The sequence below is a fragment of the Bombina bombina genome, chromosome 7 (genome assembly GCF_027579735.1).
Source record: "Bombina bombina isolate aBomBom1 chromosome 7, aBomBom1.pri, whole genome shotgun sequence".
Taxonomy (NCBI): Eukaryota; Metazoa; Chordata; class Amphibia; order Anura; family Bombinatoridae; genus Bombina; species Bombina bombina.
Window position 1 is genome coordinate 309,994,478 of NC_069505.1, and position 12,648 is coordinate 310,007,125.

The window sequence follows — 12,648 nt, forward strand, 5'->3', positions numbered from 1 at the left end:
CTATTCTGATCAGCCAATAGAATGCAAGCTCAATCTGATTGGCTGATTGGATCAGCCAATCAGATTGTTCCTACCATAATTCCGATTGGCTGATAGAATCCTATCAGCCAATTGGAATTCGAGGGACGCCATCTTGGATGACATCACTTAAAGGAATATTCATTCGGCGAGTAGGCGTCGGTGGATGAAGATGGCTCCGCGACGGCTACTTTGAAGATGGCTCCGCTCCGCTCTGGATGGATGAAGATTGAAGACGCCGCCTGGATGAAGACTTCTATCGGATGGAAGACCTCTTCAGCGCCCCTTGGATGAAGACTTCGACTGTTGCGGATGTCCTCTTCTGTTCCATCGGTGGTCGGCTGGCTGAAGACGGCTAAAGGCAGGATGATCTTCAAGGGGGTAGTGTTAGGTTTATTTAAGGGGGGTTTGGGTTAGTGTAGGGGTATGTGGGTGGTGGGTTGTAATGTTGGGGGGTGGTATTGTGTTTTTTTTTACAGGCAAAAGAGCTGATTTCTTTGGGGCATGCCCCGCAAAGGCCCTTTTAAGGACTGTTAATAGAGCTGTTAACTTTCGTAATTTAGAATAGGGTAGGGCATTTTTTTTATTTTGGGGTCCTTTGTTATATTATTAGGGGGCTTAGATTAGGTGTAATTAGCTTAAAAATCTTGTAATATTTTTTTATTTTTTGTAACTTAGTTTTTTTTATTTTTTGTACTTTAGTTAGTTTATTTAATTGTATTTAAGTGTAGGTATTTGTAGATAATTAATTTAATTTATTTAATGATAGTGTAGTTTTAGGTTTAATTGTAATTTAGGTTAGGATTTATTTTACAGGTAATTTTGTATTTCTTTTAGCAAGGTAGTTATTAAATAGTTAATAACTATTTAATAACTATTCTACATATTTAAAATAAATACAAAGTTACCTGTAAAATAAATATAAATCCTAAAATAGCTACAATGTAATTATTAATTACATTGTAGCTATCTTAGGGTTTATTTTACAGGTAAGTATTTAGTTTTAAATAGGAATAATTTATTTAATTATAGTGTAGTGTTAGGTGTAATTGTATCTTAGGTTAATTTTATTTTACAGGTAAATTTGTCTTTATTTTAACTAGGTAGCTATTAAATAGTTAATAACTATTTAATAGCTATTGTGCCTAGTTAAAATAAATTGAAATGTGCCTGTAAAATAAAAATAAATCCTAAAATAGCTACAATATAAGTATTAGTTATATTGTAGCTATATTAGGGTTTATTTTATAGGTAAGTATTTAGTTTTAAATATGATTAATTTAGTTAATAATAGTAATTTTATTTAGATTTATTAAAATAATTTTTAAGTTAGGGGAGTTTAGGGTTAGGGTTAGACTTAGGTTTAGGGGTTAATTAGTTTATTATAGGTTGCGGCGGTATAGGGGGGGCAGGATAGGGGTTAATAAATTTATTATAGGTGGCGACGGTGTAGGGGGGGCAGATTAGGGCTTAATAAATTTAATATAGGTTGCGGCGGGGTCCGGGAGCGGCGGTTTAGGGGTTAACAATTTATTTAGTTGCGGCGGGGTACGGGATCGGCAGGATAGGGGTTAATAAATTTATTATAGGTGGCGGTGGTATAGGGGGGCAGGATAGGGGTTAATAGGTATTATGTAGGTGGTGGCGGGGTCCGGGAGTGGCGGTTTAAGGGTTAATCAGTTTATTAGCGTGGCGGTGGGCTCGGGGAGCGGCGGTTTAGGGGTTAATACATTTATTATAGTTGCGGCGGGGTCTAGGAGCGGCAGTTTAGGAGTTAATAACTTTATTTAGTTGCAGGGGGCTCCGGGGGCGCCGGTATAAGGGGTAGAACAGTATAGTATAGTGTGGGTGCTTAGTGACAGCTTATCAATAAAGCTGGGAAAAAGCCGAAGAGCAGCGAGATTGGATGAGTGATAACTATCACAGTCCGCTGCTCATCGCCTCATACTTGGTGCGCGGCTTTTTGACAGATTTTTTGATAACTTTGGCGAGCTTATTCAGGTCCGCGGTGGCGATGGTAGGCGAGCTTAGGTGGGCGTATTGGGCCGGCGAAGGCAGGTAAGTAGACACGATAACTAGAGGCCAATGTAACTAAGTTTCAAAATTGCATTTGCACTGCAATTGATTATGTGTGTTGCACAGTTGTTATCATCTAACTTCTTCAACTAATGATTTACAGGCTTTGGTTTTAAATATGTAATGAACTAAATGTGTGTATGAGCATCTATGACTAAAGCTGAATGCCTAAACATGTAAGAGGAGCGTTTTAACCTGTTTTATACAAGGCCTCCTCCAAATGCAACTCTCTCTACCACCCATTATTATAGCCCTAGAAAGCACCTTGCAGTGTACCTCTAATAACCATGTAACTTATATAGGTCCCACAAAACCTGACCCGTGCAAGGCACCCCAAGCACAACTCTACTTGACCCTTGGTTCCAACACAACCCCACCTGATGCCCATTGTCTCCTCAGCACCTAATGATCATCAATCCTAATAATTAAAAAAACTCTATTTAAAAAAATCAATAACTAAAGTTCTCCAATTTTTTCTTTGTGTAATACTTGATATGGCATAATCAGTCTTTAGCTTCTATTGGCACCCAAACCTGGTATAAGGAAGATACTACAAATGCTTGAATTAGTATAAAGGTAGGAAAACAAGTTAATGGAAAATTGGGGATATTTTATTTATTTATTTTTGATGGGCGTTGTGCTTTGGGTGTTCCAGTGGTCAAAATGTATCTAAGATGGTATGGGGTTATTTTAAGGAAAAGTCATGTTGCTAGATTATTGGGTGTTGGGGAAGGTTGTGTTCATGTTTGATGCTAGAGAGACAGGGATATTATTTGAACAAGAGATGCAAGGGGCGGCTATGGTAAAATATTGTATCAGGTAGTGTAGAAGATTGTAGGTACTTATGGTACCGTGTATTTAGGGTTTATTGCAGTAGAAAAGGTCACAGTTAGTTTTTAACGTGGTGGGAGGTAATTTTAATTCTCACTGGTTATTTATCTAACCAATAATTGCCAAGATTACCTAATGGGGAACTTAGCAAATATATGTTCTTGTGTTCATTTATAGCTCATGGAATAACCACTCAACAAGGTCCCTTTAAATCTGTGGACACTTCTATCAGAATCATGCTATTTTACAGGGCTTACATTTAATCTTGTAAGGAGGACTTTAGATTTAGGTGTACAATCAGAGATATAATTACTACCTGTTGAAAAAAATGTCTTCCAGGAATTAAATCGATGTGAAAGGAAGAAAAATCACTTTTATCATATAACAGCAGCAAATTTAACAATCCTTAAAACTTTTCTAAAACTCTTTGGAAATGCGTTTATTAAAACAGCGCTATAAATTTCCTTTAATAGTTTACATTTATGGTTGTCATACATGTGCCCACATATATATCACCTTACACCTGTCATCTAAGATTATATTGATTGTGGTTGTACTCATTAAAATGCATGCCCAGGGGGATATTTAGCCTAACACTTTAGTAGTTCTTAATAGAGAATGTATGCTCATTAAGTTTGATTTTAACAGATTGTAAAGTCTGACCTGAATGAGACTTTCTAATGGGCAAGTAAATAACCCCAATGGAATTACAAATCCAGAAATCCTTCAGATGATATTATTTTTAGAATATTTAACTCTGGTGATAACATTGTATTACTAACACTGCACCAGGGAAATTGATTTAGTTTAGCATCTACTGTATAATGCATATTGTTAGATTAAACAAGATATTCTGCTGCAAAATTACATAAACTTGATTTAATTTATTACAGCATATATTTTTTTTGCATTAATTCCCTCTCTAATCATAGCCCAAATTAAACATGGAACACAAAAAAATTAGTGCTGTTAAGCCTTAACACAGATCAAGTTAAATTTGAATATGCTTGACATGTTTGTATTTACTTTTTTATATATATATATATCTATTAGACATGTGCGATTCGGTTCGGTCCGAATCGAAATTCGGACGAATTTTGTCGAATTCGGAATTCGGATCGAATTTCCGAATAGCAGCAGTGCCGAATCTACCGAATAAATCCAAATCAATTCGAATTTATTCGGCTGGATTCGGATTGCCATGTATTACACTAGTATTATACAGTATACTAGTGTAATACACAGCACATCCCACTTAACAGTGCCGAAATTCCGAAAAATCCGAATCGATTCGAACCGAATCGAACCGAACCGCATTTCACATGAATCCGAAAGAATCCAAATGAATTTGAAACAAATTCATTCGATTTCTTCCGAATTCGAATCGATCCGAACCGAAATTCGAATCGGTCCGAATCGATCCGAACCAAATTTTTCACGGCTGCACATGTCTAATATATATATATATATATATTTTTATTGATGTTTTTAGGCATTACAACAAAAATGAACAGATTGCAGAAAAATATGTTGCATCTTAAAAAGCAATACTTATATCAGTACATGTGCTGCAATTAATAAATTATAACCTCTTTTTTTTAAAATTTTGCTGGTTCCTATTGAATCTCAAGGGGTCTCTCTTGGACCCATTAAAACATATAAGAACTTTAGCGGACTTGTGAGGATGTGAATGGTCACTTTTGGACCATGAGATGACATAGGGGCATATGTATCAAGCTCCGAATGGAGCTTGATGCCCCGTGTTTCTGGCGAGCAGTTATGAAGCAGCGGTCACAAAGACCGCTGCTCCATAACCTGTCCGCCTGCTCTGAGCAGGCAGACAGACATCGCCGCAAATCAACCCGATCTAGTACGATCGGGTTGATTGACACCCCCTGCTGGCGGCCGATTGGCCACGAGTCTGCAGGGGGCGGTGTTGCACCAGCAACTCTTGGTTCAATGTTGAATACAGCGAGCGTATTGCTCGCCGTACTCAGCGAAGTCTGGCGGACCTGATCCGCACTGTCGGATCAGGTCTGCCAGACTTTGATAACTAGAGGCCATAGTGTTGACTAGCAAATAATTTGAAAACCCCATATGCTAAATATATAGAAATAATTAAAAAGCAAAGGGTTTATGTGGTATAGCAAATAAATATTTGAAAATGAGATAATAATGCTTATGATAAGAAATTGTTACCAGGTGACTTGAAGTAGCTAGATTTTGTGCCACTTAAAACTAGACAAATGACTTGTAATCTACAATTATATAAATAAGTAAATTAAAACGGTCTTCGTGAAATTTCAGTTGAGGTTTTCAATTGACTCATCTTAGAGACTCATATGTCTAACTGAAGGGAAGTAATGTGAACTAGCTGTCTTGTCACATAGTATGCTCACTTAGGGTAGTAAATAAGGCTCACCTTGACCCATATTTTATGGAGGAAGTGGAGTACTATCCAGCTGGGTTTATATTAAAGAACAGTATGCTGAATACTATGTACGATTATGTTTTTTATAGTGTGGGCTATGTCAGGGCCGGTGCTAGGATTTTTGGCCACACAGACGAGGATAAATTTTGGGCCCCCCACAAAAAATAAAATTACATACCATTGCTGTTTTTTACAAAATGTTACAAAGATGTATTAAAAAAATGATATATAAAAAAAAAGAAAGAAAAGTATATATATATATTTGTGTGCATGTGTATATATATATATATATATATTTTTTTTTTAAGATAACCAACTACTTGCACCATTCATATCTATGACCAGCCCAATTTAAATTCCCTGATTATATAGTTTTTCAGGAAAGATAGTGCTCGGGGGGAAAATGATGTATGAATTGTGTTATACAAAAGAGAAAATGTTAGGTAATTGGCCCACATTTGGTTCCCTTATCCGGCACCAGAGCATTAGATCAAAATTATCCTAATCGTTTTCCCAGTGATAGAAGAGAACCCAAAATATAGTTCCCTAAACTCCTAAACAACTTAACAATTGTATATATTAACTCAATATTTCAAATAAAATAAATGCATATATATACTAAGCAAATACTTTATTGCTACAGGAGAAAGCACAATTATGTAATACAAAGTATTCAATGTGGGCCCACTTGAACTATCAGTATACCAAAAAAAAAAATCCCAGCAAGTTGGGAGAAAATAGAGGGTTTTAAAGTTCCGTAAGAAATTCGGATATTAAAGTCCCATATGGTGTAGCTGCTGATTTATTTCACATTAACTTTGTTACAATCTTCAGTGGGAGATTATGGCAAGGTTTATTTGAAACACACACGGATATTAAGCTTACGGGTATTTATTATTCCAACAGTCACAGCTTTAAATTATATCGTAGGTATATGCAAAATTCATTTATCTTGTATGTAGACTACGCCTCTCCAGGTAGGCTTGTAGTATTCCTCCCTGCTTATTTATTTCAAGCAAGTAGAGACCGCAGATTTTATTGCTGCGCTTACCTTGATTGTAGATCGTAAACTTTGTTTTCGTTCCTACTTACAATACTGCTGTAGTCGGTCAACTCCGTTCCATCCCGCTCATCCGTGAGTGCACCTGCTACTCGACCACTCTCGTGCTTTACTTTCTCTGGTTAGCAAACAACATGGAGGGTACAGCTGTTACCCTCACAGAAAATAATTGCTTCTAGCTTTCGATGCGCGTTTCACCCTCATTGATATGTCAAAGAACAGGGCTTCATTCGGCTTGTTTCTCATTCGTCAGTTACCTGACTTTTAAGCCGTATAGTTACTCCGCCCATACAGGTGAAATGAAAACGACACCTTAGTATATGTCCATTCAAATATCCAATCTTCTCTTTGTTTTAAGAGTTGTTTAGGTAAAAAAAAAGCCAGATGAAGCCCTGTTCTTCGACATACCAATGAGGGTGAAACGCATGTTGCAAGCTAGAAGCAATTATTTTCTGTGAGGGTAACAGCTGTACCCTCCATGTCAAATTAATAGTTTAATATACAGGGAGTGCAGAATTATTAGGCAAGTTGTATTTTTGAGGATTAATTTTATTATTGAACAACAACCATGTTCTCAATGAACCCAAAAAACTCATTAATATCAAAGCTGAATATTTTTGGAAGTAGTTTTTAGTTTGTTTTTAGTTTTAGCTATTTTAGGGGGATATCTGTGTGTGCAGGTGACAATTACTGTGCACAATTATTAGGCAACTTAACAAAAAACAAATATATACCCATTTCAATTATTTATTTTTACCAGTGAAACCAATATAACATCTCAACATTCACAAATATACATTTCTGACATTCAAAAACAAAGCAAAAACAAATCAGTGACCAATATAGCCACCTTTCTTTGCAAGGACACTCAAAAGCCTGCCATCCATGGATTCTGTCAGTGTTTTGATCTGTTCACCATCAACATTGCGTGCAGCAGCAACCACAGCCTCCCAGACACTGTTCAGAGAGGTGTACTGTTTTCCCTCCTTGTAAATCTCACATTTGATGATGGACCACAGGTTCTCAATGGGGTTCAGATCAGGTGAACAAGGAGGCCATGTCATTAGATTTTCTTCTTTTATACCCTTTCTTGCCAGCCACACTGTGGAGTACTTGGACGCGTGTGATGGAGCATTGTCCTGCATGAAAATCATGTTTTTCTTGAAGGATGCAGACTTCTTCCTGTACCACTGCTTGAAGAAGGTGTCTTCCAGAAACTGGCAGTAGGACTGGGAGTTGAGCTTGACTCCATCCTCAACCCGAAAAGGCCCCACAAGCTCATCTTTGATGATACCAGCCCAATCCAGTACTCCACCTCCATCTTGCTGGCGTCTGAGTCGGACTGGAGCTCTCTGCCCTTTACCAATCCAGCCACGGGCCCATCCATCTGGCCCATCAAGAATCACTCTCATTTCATCAGTCCATAAAACCTTAGAAAAATCAGTCTTGAGATATTTCTTGGCCCAGTCTTGACGTTTCAGCTTGTGTGTCTTGTTCAGTGGTGGTCGTCTTTCAGCCTTTCTTACCTTGGCCATGTCTCTGAGTATTGCACACCTTGTGCTTTTGGGCACTCCAGTGATGTTGCAGCTCTGAAATATGGCCAAACTGGTGGCAAGTGGCATCTTGGCAGCTGCACGCTTGACTTTTCTCAGTTCATGGGCAGTTATTTTGCGCCTTGGTTTTTCCACACGCTTCTTGCGACCCTGTTGACTATTTTGAATGAAACGCTTGATTGTTCGATGATCACGCTTCAGAAGCTTTGCAATTTTAAGAGTGCTGTATCCCTCTGCCAGATATCTCACTATTTTTGACTTTTCTGAGCCTGTCAAGTCCTTCTTTTGACCCATTTTGCCAAAGGAAAGGAAGTTGCCTAATAATTATGCACACCTGATATAGGGTGTTGATGTCATTAGACCACACCCCTTCTCATTACAGAGATGCACATCACCTAATATGCTTAATTGGTAGTAGGCTTTCGAGCCTATACAGCTTGGAGTAAGACAACATGCATAAAGAGGATGATGTGGTCAAAATACTCATTTGCCTAATAATTCTGCACTCCCTGTATATATATATATATATACACGTACACACATATATATATACACAATATATATATATATACACATACACACTATATATATATATATATATATATATATATATATACACTATATATATATATATATACACACACGATATATATATTTATATATACACACATACATACAACACAGTATATATATATATATATATATATATATAGCAAAGACACACTGTTGCAAAACTGTGTATATAAGCCATAAGGAATGTAATCACTTAACCTTTTAGCTGTGTGCAACTCAAACAGTCTGTTGTTTTACAAATGGGTTTATAATCTCACATGTATTGTTGCCACAACCTGGTTATTTGCAGGAATTAAATTGTTACAAAGTTCTTACTTATAACACTCTTGTTTCCAGGTACATATAGAGTGTTAACTGTATATATATTCAGCTGGGTGAGTTTTACATGTGCACTATAAAGTATTATGTTTCTCCTTTGTAGGTATATATATGTTCAGATAACCTCCAAATTCTCCAGTATTCCAGTATAGTATATTGTATCACAAGTAGATAACATGAAGATATATTGGTGGTATCGAACTAACTTTGTGTGTTTGTAAAAACATCAACCCAGGTTACTCACGGTTATCCGGCCCCACTATGCGGGATGTTGGAAAGTATTCAGGCACTCCTCCTCCTCACCAGATAGCCGTTATCCAGTACAGAACCTGTAGCTTAGAAATCTCTGCGGTGTATCTCACACACCAAAAGGAATCCAGCAATACCACAATGGCGAAAAATAAGCAATCATAGACCGAGCTGAATCATCACTGAATATTTATTATCACATCAAGGAAAACAAAAGGTTCCACCACTCCACACACATCAGCTACATCCAACGCGTTTCCTGCTGCTAAACAGCACTTCGTCAGGGATACTCACAGCTGTCTGATTACACCTTTTATTTGGCTCACCACTCTTTCCCAAAATTTAAAGGTATACTGCCGCTTATAAATTTAGCGGCATATTACTGACCTATAAGCCATTCAAAAAGGTGCATCAATATCACATTCCAATATATAAAAAATAACAAGCATAAATTTATATGTTACGAGTACATTGTATCTAAAAATATATAGATAGACAAATAACACATTGTAGTGGGAAATCCAGCTAGTACTATACGAATAAAATAATTTTGCTGCATTAACATTTTGTATAATACTAAGATAATTCAGCGGTCACAATACAAGGGCATATTTCCAATATAGATATAAATATGTACTTAATACTCAGCCAAAAAATAATTTATTAAGGCACAGTGAATAACCTCTAGTTGTAGTTGCACTTAAAATAACCTACCACTTTTATTTTCAGATGGTTATATTTATATATCATATCAATTTCGTTTTCTAAGATAGTAATATCATCCTCCTAGGGAAAAACTAGAATGCTACTACCTACTGATTACATCTCAGTTACCTATGTATAGTTTTACATCTGAATTTTCATTTATGCCCAAAGGACTCCCTGTTTTTAAGGTATAGATCCAGTACACTTCTCTCCTATTCAGCGTCTGAGATCTATTGCCACCTGTATTTAGTTTGGGCACATGATCAATACCTTGAAATGAAAATAAAGTATTGATATATTTTAATTCACTTTTATCAAAATTATCATTTCTCCTGTGTTGAGCAAAGTGTTTCGCCACTGGTGTCTTCGGCACTTCACTCTCAAGAGACAACAAATGCTCTCTCACTCTATCCTTGAGCATACGTGTCGTTCTACCAGTGTACTGAAAAAAACAAAGTTTACAAGTGATAAGATACACTATGGGCTCCATGTACTAAGAGGCGGGCAGACAGCTTCTTAACTCGCGAAGCTGTCCGCCCGCCTCCGCTACACACGGGCAGCGGATCTATTGATCCGCTTGCCCGTATGTATCATTACACACTCAGCGGAGTGTGTAATGCCCGCCCCTTCAGTCGCGCGACCAATCACGCGACTGAAGGGGCTGTCAATCACCGAGAGCGAGCGAGCTCTCGGTGATTTTGCTTCGCCACCTAAGAGGTGGCGTAGGGTGTAGGAAGCAGCGGTCTAATGACCGCTGCTTCTTACATTGCGGGAAGCAGGCTCGCATATGCGAACCTGCCCCGCAAAGGCTCCGGAGCAGCTTTCGCTGCTTCGTACATGGAGCCCCATGTATCTGGAATTACAGTTAAGGTGATGGTTCACCATGTATACATTACCTGTTACTGTGGAGTTAAAACTATCACTCCTAATAAGGTATTTACATGATTTACATGGTGTGCCACCACATCTATAATTCCCATTTTTCTTTTTTAACCATATCCTATCATCCTTTTTCTCTTTAATGGAAAAATTTCGTTTGACTATTCTCTATAGTTTCTGCTTTCCTTGATACACATCTAATCCCTTTATCTATGACTGTCTTTAGTTTAGGATCATTTTTTAATAGTGGGCTAAATTTCTGAATAATTTTACAAATTTCTTAATATTGCCTACTATATTTGGTAGAAAAAGTTAATCTATCCATATTTACTGAAATGTTGTCTTGTTTACTTTTATCTTGTAATAAAGATTTCCTATCCATAGCCTTAACTTCTTCCATAGTTATTTCTAGATCTCTTTCCTTATAACCCCTATCCATCAGTCTATTCATTAAATTGTTTGCTTGGACAGAATAGTTTTCTTCACTACTACAATTACGTTTTAAACACATAAACTGGCCTTTTGGAATTCCCTTTTTCACACTATAGGGATGGCCAGAATCTGCTCTAAGTATGGTATTGCCTGATGTTTTCTTTCTGAATATTTCTGTTGTAATACATCCTTTACTTATGTCTCCTTTTATTGTCAAGTCTAGATAGTCAACACTGCTCTCTGAACAAAAAAAGGTAAACCTCAAACTGTTATTGTTGTCATTTAAATATCCCATAAACTGTTCTATAGTTGAATCACCACTTTTCCAAACTATTAGCAAATCATCTATAAATCTAGTATAGAATAGAATACTTTTTTGAAAAGGATTACTAATAGAAAATATTTTCTTCAGTTCAAAATATCCAAGATATAAGTTAGCGTATGAGGGGGCGAATTTCGCCCCCATCGCCGTACCCTGACATTGTACATAAAAGCAGCCCTCAAATAGAAAATAGTTGTGGGTTAGAAGAAATTGTACAATGTCTACAATATAATCAATGAAGCAAGTCTCAAAGCTAGTATACATATGTAACATTTCATTAAGTGCATTAAGTCCCTCTCTATGCGGTATACAAGAATATAACGATTCTACATCTATAGTCAAGAACATAGATTCACTATCCCATCCTAGATCGTCCACCTTACGTAGTAGAAGTTTCGTATCCCTTAGGTAACCTGGTAAACTTTTTACTATGGGCTGTAGAAATTCATCTTTCCATCTCCCTAGATTTTCTCCTATGGTTCCTATAGTGGAGATTATAGGCCTCCCTGGCGGTCTTGATGCACATTTATGAACTTTAGGGAGATGTTTAAATACAGTTACTGTAGGACTCTCATTTATTAAACATTCTGCCTGTGCTTGTGTCAAATATCCATGGTGAACACCTTCATCTAACAACATTTTTAACTCATTATTAAAACGCTCTGTAGGGTTATATGTCAATTTATGATATGTATTTACATCTGATAATTGCCTTTCAGCTTCCAATACATATGCTTCCCTATCTTGCACCACAATAGTGCCACCCTTGTCAGATTTAGAAACTACTATATTAGTATTGTCCCTAATTTCTTTTAGTGCTTTTCTTTCCTGGTGAGACAAATTATCCCTTTTATTCTTTTTCGTGTGTATCTCTTTTACTTTTGTGTTATAAAGTTGTGTCAATTCTTCTTCCACCACTGCGTGAAATACCTCAATTAAATCCCCTCTTGCATGTATAGGATATAAACTACTTGTGTGTCCTATCTTTTGTGTAGAGCTTGGAATACATAAATTATTAGGATTATATCTCAAGCTTTCACTACTTAAGATCCTTAAACTATTGGTATCACACAACTCATTAAATGTAAGTGAATCTATATCTGTGCTTATTATATTACTCACAACAGTACCCGTATCCACTATCTCACTATCATAAATGGAAGATGGATCCTCATTAAAATAAAAGGTGTAATCAGACAGC